Below are 14240 nucleotides of genomic sequence, written 5' to 3' on the forward strand. Positions count from 1 at the left end.
CTGTCAAAAAAATCATCTTACCTAATTCAATATCAAGTAACTCTAGGGGGAAAAATCAAAACACTCCACTGAATTTACTGCTGAACATTTCAATGTTTCTTTCAAATTATCTCATAAGAAAGTTACTACATACAAAAAGAAAAAAAAGGAAAGGACATACCTCATCATTTTGACATCATGCCTTTCCCATTCTTCCCTTCTTATTACACAAGTCAATCATCATTTAATCTCAAATACTCTGAATTCAGAGATGTTAAACCACACACCAATATTAGGCTTTTATAAGTGCTTAGGATAATAGTATATTTCACCTTCTGGTGTATTTATATTCATATATAACCACTGCATAGTCAGAAGTAAATTATTCTTGATTTTTGTATTTAAAGATGTAATTATGCTTCAGTTTATAAAACTGAAGAGAATATATGCTTCTGTTTCAATGAATGCTGCTCTATATTCCAAAGTGTAGCTTAAAATAATTCTGAATACTAGAAAATCTGCTATCAAAGACACAAAAAGTAAAACACACCCAAGTAAACTCATCTTAACTTCCCAGGTAATTTCCTTATCCTCTTTATAAATCAATCTAATGTGGCAATTTGTGGCCAGTCATCTGTTATCATTTTCTTAGAAAAGAACTGAATGTGTTTAAATGTTGTCATCAACTTGAAATGCATAGATACATTTAACATTTTAAAAGAGCAGAACAAATCAAAGAAATGCAACACAAATAAAATACTATTCAATTATTCAAATAAGTCCATTCTCCTCCTCAAAGCAAGCTTATAGATCAGATAAATACCAGAATAGCTCCTTCTTAATGTTGAAAATGAATTTACTTACCTTGGCCCTCTGAGGGCAGTATTACCTAACACACAGACAGAAATTTCAGAAGACCATCTTTACCTACCATTCTAATAAAAATAAAATTTTAAAAATGAAATGGGCATATTTGCTCATATTTGCCCAATATTTACCTGAATATTTCTTCTTCATCATTACCTGTATCAAGCATAATAATCTGTTTTCAAATGTTTCTAGTAACTTTAAAAGGAAAAATTTTCTTAAAACTAAGGCATCAGGAAGAAAAATATCTGGAAACCTCAGTATCATAAAAGTCATCCAAAATACAATAAAATAAAAACTTATATAATGATTCTACACTGTGTACTCTATTAAGTTCCTAATGTAATGTTTTCTGTAGAATAATTTGTTTTTTAAAAACTGCAAGACATCAAAACATACAAACTTTCTTTCAGTAAAGACAAAGTGATTCAAAGAAATTAATATCCATTCATAAGATTTTTTCTTAAAAGCAGTCAATATCAATAGTCTCATTTTTACAAATCACTCATTTTTTAATAAAATATAATACAAATTGACAACTTGGCAATATAGGCTCAAATCACCCACTTAGTTTTCATAACTGATTCTGAAACTGTAAAAATCTTTACATGACATAAGGATTATCAATTCTAGACTCTAAGTCAATGTGCACTGGGTGTTTTATTCCTTTTCCTATTTCACAAAAAGTAGGGGGAAAGTTTTCTGGTATTCACTTATAAAAGATTTTTTTGGATGTACAAAACACTGAGTAACCCTATATAATCCAATGATGTGATAGACCTTTAATTTAAGTGTTGATCTTCATGTCAGAGTTTTAAGTTTCATGTATAAATTAATTAATGATTATCCAAGGCTAAATTTCATACCACTCACCCTGCCCACCCCCAAAAGAAAAACCTAAAAAAGAGCTATGTAGAGTGATGATCTATTGAAGGGAGATGAAAATTATTACAAGTAAGTAAACAGCAAATCTACTTTTACACAGCAAGATCTCCCACGGTTGATACCGGTTGCCATTTAGCAAAAATGTTCTTTTATTTAGATTTTGTGTTTACTTTTAAGAAAAGTTCTGGTTTTTATAACTTGAGGTATAATTCTCTACTCATGAAGTATGCCATTATCTGGTATAACTTTGAGTAAATTAGATTTTTAAAATTTGTACTATTAGAATTAAACAGTTTTATTCTTTCTAAAGTATTAATACCATGGATATTTTAAGGTCAAAGAAAAAAATTTAAGTTATATTTTAAATCCTTTTTACTAAAACAAAAAGTACAATGAATCATCTTAAAAGAGTCAGTTGAACATACTTCAAATGCAGAGAAGGGAAAGAAGGTCATTTTATAAAATTCTTTTCTATAATAAATATATATACTTAAGTTTAAATATCTCTTCAGAAAGATGCCAGGAAACAACAGCTGCTGTTCTATGTGCTTTCACTTAAAAGTACAAAATATGAACTTTGACGCTGTGTTCCAGTCTCAAGCAAATAAGTGACTTGCTTAGCCAAAAAAATACACGAACTTCACGGTTTATGCCTTTCCTGCCTTTGTATCTTAATCATCTTCTGTTCTAAAAAGTGCTACCAAGTTTACTAACATCTTTAATCAGATTTTCTTGAAACTAAAACACATTAAAAATTTTAAGCCAAAACATTTAGCAAGATGCCTTAAAGAATATGTCAGACAGCAAAATACTCTTCTGTTTTCAACATACTGGCCAATATTTTTAAAAATTACTATTCATGCAGGATTTTTATGAGGCACAATTCAAATACATATTAAAGCTAGAAGTTCCTAAAGTTTTCTGAATTATTCTGAAAATATACCAAGTAGAGTTTTATTCACTTGTGAAAATGTCCTCATAATTAAATAGTTTCATCCTCATCTGTGATATCACTATGGATATTTCCACCTATTTGTTATTGTAAGTTGTTTTTGGTAAACATATCATTAAAAAAAAACATTAGACTGTTAACACTTCACTATCTGTGTCTGAATACTGGCATCCATCATCACGTGCCATTAAGCATTAAAATGTCCTTATCTGAAGTCAGCATTGCATGCTTGCATTCAAAGGGAGGTTTATTTTTCTAGTGTAACCAATTTATTCTTTCAAACCAAAATAGAAGTCCTCAGGCACTTTCCCAAGCCCCATGAACCACTCTTAGATACTGAACTAGGCAGCTCTCCCAGGTGCGACATCCCTTGACTCCTTGTCCAAAATTACTGAAAAATATTTAATTCAGTGAATATTGACAAAAACAACAATTTGAAAAAAACTTTAAAGAACCACCACCTGTATCTGTGTGGGAGTTAATCATACCCTACTGAATTTACTGACTCCCTCAAGTTAACAAAAGCCATTTCCTCTTTCCTCCTCTAAGAAAACACTTATGCTTATCTCACCACATTCATCCCTATATGAACTTGATCAGTTTCTTCATCTGCAAAATAAAGAGTCATGACAATCAAATAATGCTTTAAAACTCCATGAGGAGATGAAACATTATTTTCACTGCTGTTTGACCATTACAATCATTATATTTATTAACTGTAAGTGTTCCAAAATATTATTTTAAAAATAATTCTAACCAAAATACAGCTTAAGTATTAGCCGTAGCACAGAAAAATTCACCTCCAAAATAATTTGATTAAAGGCATGAATTAACATGAATTAATAATTTAAATTAAAGGCATGAATAACAATTCTTCAGCAATGTCATACTGAATTTTTATGTAGAAATATATTTTAGAGAATAAAATATGAAGTCGTCACTGAATAACCACTAATATCATACCTCCAAAATATTTATATCGTCTTCTTTACATTCTCTTTAAACAACTGATTTTCCTCTACATTTATGAAATAATCATAAATCACTAAATAAATATAAGGGTCTAAGAAAATAACCTCATATATCTGTGACCATTCTCCTAAACAGCCTCTAGAACTTTGTACTCTCAATTTGCAATAATCAGAGCATTATATAAATACTCCAATTGAAATACTTACAGACCTCTAGAACTTGCATATAACACCTATGGCAAATAAAACATTACTAACAGCTACTATTGAATTCTTTAAGGACATTCTAAATACATTATCTCATTCAGTCCTCACAAGATCCTTGAACAGCAGTTATTGTTTCCTTCTTATTAACAGATGAAGAAATTCACATTTAAACAGTTTAAGTGACTTTCATAAATTCTCTCATCTAAGTAAAATCTGGTCTCTATAACTTCAAAGACACTCTGCCTTTAATATTTCAATCACCTTAATATGTATACTTGGGTGTACTAATAAGATTTAGCAAATGACTCTGAAGAAATAAGAAGTAATACACGATTAATAAAGCACGGACTTAAAGCTTGCTTTTGTCAGCCACTCATTAACATCCTGACTGCTGGCAAACCACACTCTCACTTTAATAATACCTCTACCTGGAGAATGACATGTTGTTTGCCCCTAAACATAGTAGGGATATTAAGATTGACTATGAAATTATAAATATATGTACATAATTCTACATAAAAAACATGGACACATTCATGACCATCCATATACAAGGAAAATAAATACAAAAGACAAAGGAAAGGTCCAGTGCAGTTGATCATTCTCTACACCTTTTCAAGAAATAAAAATTAGAGTCACTTGAGGAAAAATTGACAGTGAGATAAAAAGTTTTTTTAGATAGACCTGACCTCTGTTTCTTTATGAAGAGTAGAAAATAACAGATAACCCTCCTTTAATCCTTTCATAAAGACATTACTCTAGACACAAAGATCTGTCAGTATACTAGCCTATCAACAACCATGCTTTTGGCATTTCTGCTTAATAATTATGCAATAAAACCTTCAATGTTTTAGGAAAGCATGAGTTTACCAAGAGTCAAAATAAACACTCTTTAATTCTCCATATATATTTTTGTAATATAAATCCAAATGACAAAAAAAAAAGAGGAAAAAGGAAAGAAAAGTCAGGGCTTCTCTTCGTTTTTGTAGTCATTCCATTCATATTGTGATCGGTTTTGAAATTTTACAAAAATTTTAGGTGTTCTAGAATATAAGTACCATTGAAAAATTTTACCTAACATCACTATTTCTTCTCAATTATTTAAGGTAAAAGTAATAAAATAGACAAATAAATATACTCACTTCTACCTAAATATGAATGTTATCACAGCATTTGAAAACATTCCAGATATATCAAATCCCTAATACCTAAAGACAAAAATGGATCTGAAGGAAATATACAACCAATTCTTTAATACTTGTTGAAAATGCATGCCTGTCATTTATAGAATCAACAACAACCAAGAGAAAAAAAGTATTAATCAAAAAAGGCCGGGTGACTATGTAACTTTGTTTCACAACTAGGAACATCTAACTTCAAAGTACTATGGAATTACTCAGTAAAACAAATTCTCTATCTCACCCCTAGTGGCAGGCTATAAACTCATTTCAGTTTCAAATAATAGTTTAAGTACTAACTAGTGTTAAACTGTTAATGTATGCATTAAGATCATAGCCATTCACCTGAATGATTTCTTAATCAAAAGTTCCTGTTGTCAGCAGTTTACAGCTAATATTAACCAAACAGGTTAGCTATCATCTACAGAGAAGTAAGAAAAGTTTGTATTGCCATTTGAAGAAGGAGTTGCTTTCTAAAACTAGACATGAACAAGGGAGGGAAGAGGAAGTATTGAACCCCTAAACTAATTAACAAAATAAGGGGAGGGGGCATGCAGGAAAACAATGGTAATTGGGATGTACCCTTGGTTAACCAAATCCACACATACATTCATTCTGTATATGCACAAACATCAGCAGCATCATAAACCGTCTCAAGTTCTAGCCATTATTCAGTTCGACATCTGCACATGTTTATGCGTCTCTCCAAACAACCTCTTGAACACCCTGCTGGAGCTGTCATTTTTTTCTTCTCCCTATCTGGCAGATGGCAAGTCAACAATCGGCATCAACAGCAGCCGAATATCTCCCCCTCCATCCTCCCCCCCTAAACAGACACAATAATAACTTCTTTGTGCTTCCCTACAATGCAGCTGCTTAAACCATTTCGCTACAAGGCTGCTTTGCCTTAATAAAAAAAAAAAAAAAAATCCCTTCTGTCAAGTCTAAAAAGCAGCATAATGTTAAGCAAGCTAAAGCCACAGCACAGCTGCAAACGGGCAGACACATTGACAGCTCCTCCCTTAACAAAGCCCTGTGAATTGAAGGGGGTTCATCTGAGGCTCACACAGTAATTAGTATAAAAAAGTCCGACAGCCTCTATTATGCTAAGGGAAAAAAAAAAACTGGACAGAACTGGGCTGCTGTTTTGCGTCAAGAGTTCTGCTGCAGAGTAGATAAATCACGTTGGGTTTTTTCCTCTCTTTTTAAAGACAGTAATAAGGAGGATGAGAGAAGCTAATTTGAAAACTTGGACACAGTAATTGTACCATATGGTGAGCATTTATCCTTTCTGAAATGCATGCTAACAGTCACTTACATGCACACTGCTTTGTTTTACAGTTGTTATTCTCTCTACCATATTCATAAAATGGATTTGAATATCTGATACTCAAGAGAAGTTGTGTGTAATTAGCAACAGAATTGCCTAGGTTTAATTTATTGGCCTTGCACTACAATCTAGTAAAATGCAAAACAAATTAAACATCGTGTCCACTTTGTAAAATGTTTTTTCTTTAACTCAATGAAAAACTAATTTATTATTGTTTCTAAGTTTTTTAAGGTACAGTATATTTTGAAAATTCCAACAGAATAAACTATGGCTGTTGATAAGATTTCTACTTGACCAATTTCAAAGATACTATATCATGCCGAGAATGACCTTTCATTAAGGTCATCTAGTTTAATTCTATATTTCACTGAAGTAGATGTAACTCTTCTTCATATATATCAGTAAACCTAGATGCAACAGAATCTCCTTGTGTCTTAAAATTTTTCCAAGAAATTCTGCCCATTATTGAATAGTTATTAAGTACTACATGCCAAGCACCATACTAGGCATCAGGAGAGAATATAACATGGAAAAGTTTTCACATTTGTTTAAAAAAAAAATCTAAGCATAGACGAACGATATTTTTGTTTGTCTACTTTAAAATTCTATAAAACTCTGCCTCCTATTTGAAAAAAAGACTTCAATAATCTTAGTGCATTGTTTATCAAGGCAAAATATGTATCAAAATGAGATTTTTCTGACCAAAATAACTGTATAGAAAAAATTATAAGATTAGTTTAATCAGAAGTAAATTTTTTTTAATGCCAGCTGTATGCCCCTTTAAGATAAAAACATTGCATTTACCTGCTATAAACTATGCTGTAAAACACTCTGATATGCTCAGCTGGGACTCATATGAGTCCTTTAAATTTTAAGTGGAGTAGTATCATTGCTCTGAATTTCTACAATTTACAGGTGGCCACAAGTATCCTTCTGAACAGTATTTTTGGGACATGAAAAAGCAAAATATTTTAAGGAATTATTAGCTTAATACAGAACTCAGAGTCCCTACTAGAGCTTAAAATAATATGTATCTTTAAGAAACACATATCAATGGTAATAATTTCCCAATATTACTCTAGAAGACTGTGACCCCCACCCAGGAAATTAGGCATAATTACATTCAGAACGAATGGCCCCATCAAAGTACCACGAATAATTTTCCATACTAAATCTCTATCTTGACTTAAAAGAAATAAACTTTATCACCCACCACTAATCTAGTAGCTTCTCTTTATGCTACTAGTATTAGGCCATATGACCAATTTATCTTAGATAAAAATACTTCTGTATGCTGCTTTACAGTTTACTAAACATTTTCAAATGTTAACATGGGTTTTAAAAGCTCATTACGCTGGATCAGCTTTGATTTGACATATGCAGATGTTTTGAGAAATAAGTGACCAGCAACCCACGTCTGATTCTGTATATTTTCAAACCAGGTGAATACTATTGTATTAACAAGGTCATGACACTATCTGGTGTTAAACAAAAAAAAGGATCAATCTACAGAGGGGGAAAAATCATTCTTTTTCTAAAAACATGCAGAGAAACACTATATAATAACTATTCTTGTTAATTAAATGAGAAAAAGAAAAAAGAGAATAGCATTATTTAGAAAACAGGTTCGAAGGTGACCAAATGACTGATCTCTTCATCACGTAAGAGCCACGCTTAGTGGAGAAACAAGAACTTGTTTCTATTTAGGAAGATCAAGTTGAAGATATGTTTGTAAGCTAAATGCTCCATTTAGTTATAATACTTAGGGTGAATGGGATGTGACTATAAGGTATGAAAATATAATAGAATAATGATTGGCTTGACTTCACAAAAAATGCTGTTAGGGCATTTGATCAACAGTTTCTCTTAGCTAAATGTATCGACAATTTCTAAATTATCTGAAACCATTTTGCATTATGTCAATGAAAGCAATGCAAAAAATTTAACTGTAGGAAAAAAGTGACTATTTTAAAAGCTTCTAATAAGCATTTGCCAAAAATAAAGTTTTTTAAAAAATTTTTATTCAGAATATTACAGAGGCACAAATGTTTTGATTACATGAGTTGTTTATGTACTGTTTACAAGTGTGCCCATCACCCAGACAGTGTGCACTGTACTCATTAGATATTTCACCCATCCCCTCCTCCCTCCTCCCACCTTCCACCTGCTTGATTTCCATTGAGATTTACTTCCATCTGTGCACATGAGTGCTGTTTGGTTAGCTCCAATTTAATAGTGAGTACATGTGGTGTTTGTTTTTCCATTCTTGGGATACTTCACTAAGGAAAATGGTCTCCAGTTCCATCCAGATTGTTACAAAAGGAATTAAATCATTTTTTACGGCTGAGTAGTACTCCATGGTATACATATACCACATTTTATTAATCCACTCATGAATTGATGGGCACTTGGGTCAATTCCACATCTTTGCAGTTGTGAATTGTGCTGCTGTAAACATTTGAGTGCAAGTGTCTTTTTGATAAAATGACTTTTTTTCCTTTGGGTAAATACCCAGTAGTGGGATTGCTGGATCAAATGGTAGGTCTACTTTTAGTTCTTTAAGGAATCTTTTTAAGAAAAATATTTCCTACGTGTAATCATAATTCTGATATCCTTAACCTAAGAGAGCATGGGGAGAACTAAATTCAGATTATAGAATAAAGTTGAAAGAAAATGTTTATAAATTAGAATTAAAGAGCCAAATGATACCAGTAGGTCTGCTAAGTGTTCTTATTTTGATTTACCTAAAATGTATATTTTAAGAGCTCATATATGTCACGAAAGTAACAAGTTGATGTTTTCTTATTGAATGTGAATAATTGAAGTCCTCATGAAAGGTTTAGCAGGTACCAAATATAATTCATAATGTATGGGGTACCCTTAAATTCTTGCAAATATTTGGTCAAAGGATGACATACCACTAAGAAAATACTGCAATGGTCTCTTGATGCACTAACCAAAGATGGTAAAACCTGATCCAAGACATCGAAATGCTAACAAAAAAACCCCCACCATATTCATATGAACTTCCTCAGTAGAAATTCAAGCAATACATTAGTTTACAGCAAACTTTTCGTTTCTTACATAAAAGCATATCAAGCAGTAAGAATACCTATCATAGAATTTCAAATTTAGAGAGCCAAGAAATTAAAAATAAAATAATTACTTAAGTATTTTATACTGATGATGTGGAAAAGAATGGAAAGAGGAGAGGTCATATCTAGAACAGTATTCAGAAGCAGGCCTCGGCCAAAGATATACCCCTGATACTTGTCTTTAACTTTAGTACTCTATTAGAGCTCTTTCAGTTGCAAGGAACAAAGACACCGAAGCCAATATAAGTGAAGGGTTTTTCATTGTAATAACACCAACACCTGATCCAAAGAAATGCATTGTACAGGTAAACCTTGTGCAAGTTACATCTGGAAAGTGATAAAATCACTGCTCTTTGTCTTGTTCAGGGATTGTGGGAGGTTTGGCGTTTGTCTCTGTCTCTTGTCTTTCCCATTCCCCCTCCCAAACCTGGATGTATCTCTCTCAGCATGTCTGCTGACATGCTCACAAGTTTTGTTCCCGTATAAACTCAGCTTGCCAATACCCCTTAGAGGCAATTCTACACCTGACACAATGTTATGGCTTCACTTCTCCATCTCTTTGCTGTTTCAGTCTTTCACCTCCCCAATTCCAGGAGCTCTCAAGTCAGATGTCCACCAATCAGCTTTACCAGAAGCAGGGGTGTCTGTCCCAAACAAGAGGGGAAGGTAGACCAGTGTCCCTTAGAAAGGGCTGCAGATAGAGCAATAAATCACTGGCATCTCCAGTACATGTAGCCATGCTGAGGGATGGTGGGGGGAGGGGGATTGAGAGTCAAGAGACAGAGTTCTAGTTTACTAGATTAACCTTAGCAAGTGGGAAAGCTACTAATAATTAAAAGCTTTTTGGAATGAGTCACTAAATATGTTAAAAAAATAACTTACAAAAATTGATTAATGTTTTGTATGACCACTAGACAGAACCATTAAGGCATCCAGGCAAAAGTCATGTGAGTCTGCCATTCACTGTTAGAACATAAAACATGTCATGTTTTTATACTAGTAAATAGTTTTCACATAACATATTAGAGGATAAAACTAATCCTGTGGTTTAGTGTTATTCCAGAAGTGTATACATGACTTCCATATAATTTCAATTTGTATTAAAGTCTTTTTGTTATGACTATCGTACACTAGGTAATCTAAATGTCTTCCCAATAAAAGTGGTTTTCTTGGGTTTTTGGACTGTGGGTCAAGATTTTTAATTTTCAAGGACTAGGTATTATCAAAAATACTGGAAGCACAAGCAGATTCCACCTGATGAATAGGTGGGATTCCAAAGGTTATTTACTTTGTCAGAGATTTAAAATGTATTATAGTTTATCACAGAAAAATATTAATAAAAATAATAGCTAATTCCTGCATAAGTCATTAGTTTATAAAGTACTACCCGGCAATAAAAATACTACTTGATATTTTTACAATAAATACATCAGTTTGCTTTCACTCCCCTTACTTCATCTGATCCTCCTCATAACCAACGGGATAGACAAGTCAGGTATTAATATTCCCACCAGTATTCAATGATCAGGTAGATGGTACACAATCTACAAAGAATAATGGGGAGACGTTTTGCTCAAGAGTTTCAAAGCTGTAAATATCTGATGAAAGAAATGAGATATTGAGCTTCCTATCATTGGATGGCCATGTATAGAAGATACTATAAAAGATATTTGAATTTTGAGTGAAAGGTGGTACCAAATTGCACCTTTGGTCACTTTCAACACTGAGATTCTAGGATTCTATGATTAGGAAACCAAGATTTAGAGTTGTTAGGAGACATGTCCATGGACCAGTTCTTTTGATTTTAAATCCAGTGCTGCTCCAGCTAATTTAGATTATAAAGGCATACATTCTACATCGCACTTGTAAGAAATCTGGGAATCTCAAGTCACCTTTAATAGCACTTCTATTTTTAAAATGAATTATAAATTAGAATACAGTTATGATGAATAGACAACATATCTACGATTCTCCACACTCAGTAAAGCATGAGAGTAAGTGTAGGATAAAAGAAGAGAGCTATGTTCTTTTTATATCAGATTCTATGCTCAGGAAGATAGAGGACCTTTCTTTCCCCTTCAGTTAGTGGTAGAAACAGCTTCCAGAACAACAACCAAGGCTCAGTTGAGATGGTCTCTTACCACTTGCTTAAAAAGAAATTTCATCTGCAGTTGAAGCAGTTATGCACAGTGGGTAAGAAAATCTCCACATCTTATAGTCGCTGTCAACAAACACACAACTTGACACATGGATATTCGTAAGTCAATGATTGCACACATTCTCTTTATCATTTACATAGACGACGAAAATTGGAAACATCATGTTAGTCATGTAGTATATTTTAAATTTCTAGCTATTATTAATTCATTTTAAAAGCTTTTTTAAAAAAACTATCTAAAACCTCAAACATTTTGCCTATCTACTTTTTTTATTGTCTGATAAAATTCAGTCTTGAGGCCCAAAAGGTGGAATGATATCATCTTCAAATATGAAGAGTAAATGCTAACAAAACAAATTGATGAATTTTTCCTTCTTAAATATTCTATCCAATATTTTACATGCCCAAAACACAAGGTAAATTTCATCTATATTTAGGCATTTTAGAAATATAATACACTGGATTTTACATATGCACAAAACATAGCCATAGCCCAACTATTTTCATGTACCTAAGAGAATGACTCATTACAGAAATAATTCAAGTAATAAATCTAACTCCCAGCACATACAAGACATGTAGGTTTGCAATTCTGTTCATTTAAACATTCCCCCTTTTTCTGAATATCACGTATGTCAAGACAGCCATTGCAATAAGCCAAAAACATACTTGCAAACTACATGGGCAATGTGACAAAATTCCTTTTTAAAAAACCAATAGTGTTTAAAATCCTAACTCACTCAGGCTGGGTGCAATGGCTCAGGCCTGTAATCCTAGCACTTTGGGAGGCAGAGGCAGGAGGATCACTTGAGGGGAAGAGTTTGAGACCAGCCTGAGCAACACAGTGAGACCCCATCTCTACAAAAAATAGAAAAATTAGCCAGGCATGGTGGCATGCCCCTGTAGTCCCAGCTACTTGGGAGGCTGAGGCAGGAGGACTTCTTGAGCCCAAGAGTTTGTGGTTGCAGTGAGCTACTATGGCACCACTGCATTTTAGCCCAGGTGAGAGAGAGACCCTGTCTCAAAATAAATAAATAAATAAATAAACTCCTATCCAACTCTCAAGAGACTTGATTTTCTTATTTCAGATGAGATCAGGTGCACTGAGAATGGTATTGCCATAGACTTCATTTTCTTATTTCATGATGCCCCCATCCTCCAACTCCAAGAATTGTTCTAATCTGTTTACACTATAGCTCCCTGCTATCTGCAAGTTTTTTGTATTGGTTCCCTAAAACAACATTCCAAGTTTTTCTCACTATCCTTTATTCATCTCCTCTCATTGAGTTCCTCACTGACTCCTCCGCCAATTGGAGTCACACCCAATTTCTCACTCCCCAGTTCAACTTTAATTTTCCTGAATTCCAATTCCTAATAAATGAGAATTAACTTTCAAGTAAACCAAATTATTTACTCTAATCATTGTTGAATATATTAGTGAAGGAAATGCCAGCTGCTGAAAGACATAAATTATGAGATCTTAGTTGTTTTGCATAATAAAAACTTTATTTTTGGCTCATGTAAAGTTAAAACAAATGTTCCTGTTCAGTGAGTGGTTCTCCTCCAGGCAGTGATTCAGGGACCCCCCAGACTCCTTCCTTCTAGATGCTCTGCCGTCTTGTCTTCTTGGTTTCATGATTGCCATCAGAAGGAAAAAAAGAGGACTGAACACAGGAGATGTCTATGAGCCAAGCCTAGAAGTGGCATGCATTAATTCTGTTCATATTTCAGTGACCAGAACTTAGTCTTACGGCCGTATATAACCTCAAGGCAGCTGGGAAATATAGTCTAGATTTGTGCTGGGGTAGGGATGACATGTACAAATGGATTTAGTATACAGCTAGCCAATCTCTGCTATATTGAATACCTATTTTAGGTTCTTAAATAAATTCTTACTTGACTGCCTTGGTGTTATGGGAGACAGATAAGAAATGAAAGCAATTTACATCTAAAAAAGGTTAAAACGATAATTTTATGTTATGTATATTTTACCAAAATAGAAAAAAAAGCTTGAAATCTTTTTGGGAAGACCAAATATAGACACATACAAAAGAAATGGCAAAAAATATTTTCAATATAAAAAAAATACTAAATCAAATATGAGCACATATCAAAAGATAAGTATAATTGTCATGTCCTTTATCATACTACATAGAATTCTATGATTTTTATTCTAAATAGGGTCTCAGCCTGGCTTGGCCCGGTTGCTCTGGTCTAAAAGATGTTAGGAGAAAAAACCATATTTGGTTATATCACAATATTGCCTTAATTTAAGAGTTAAATGAGTTAAAGAGGTACTCTCATCAAATATGGGTATCTTTTAAAATTATAAAGTAGATAATCATTAAAAGTCAAATGCAATTTGGAGCCAATCAAAATACAATCACCTCTTGTCTTTCTCCTTTTTATATTTTACATCTTCCTGGATGTTCCAACTATTCCCAAGAGCTCAGGATGTATTTTTCAAAAAAATAAGGATATCAACCATTCTTTTAAAGTACATGCTATGGTGCATTCCATTGGCAAACAGGGTTAATGGTGGATTCGGGAAACAATACCCAAAGTATGGCACTTTGGCGTGCTGAGTACTTTGAACTAAAGGACATTAGAAGGCCTCA

The 14240-nt window shown here is 33.1% G+C and overlaps 1 protein-coding gene across 3 annotated transcripts in view; it reads right to left on the reverse strand.

Annotated features, from left to right (window-relative positions):
* The window catches only part of AKT3 (v-akt murine thymoma viral oncogene homolog 3), a 295324-nt gene that overhangs the window by 184935 nt on the left and 96149 nt on the right, over positions 1–14240 (reverse strand). The gene's annotated exons all lie outside the window — the stretch shown is intronic.

Source organism: Propithecus coquereli, unplaced genomic scaffold (assembly GCF_000956105.1).
Source record: "Propithecus coquereli isolate 6110/MARCELLA unplaced genomic scaffold, Pcoq_1.0 Scaffold210, whole genome shotgun sequence".
Lineage (NCBI taxonomy): Eukaryota > Metazoa > Chordata > Mammalia > Primates > Indriidae > Propithecus > Propithecus coquereli.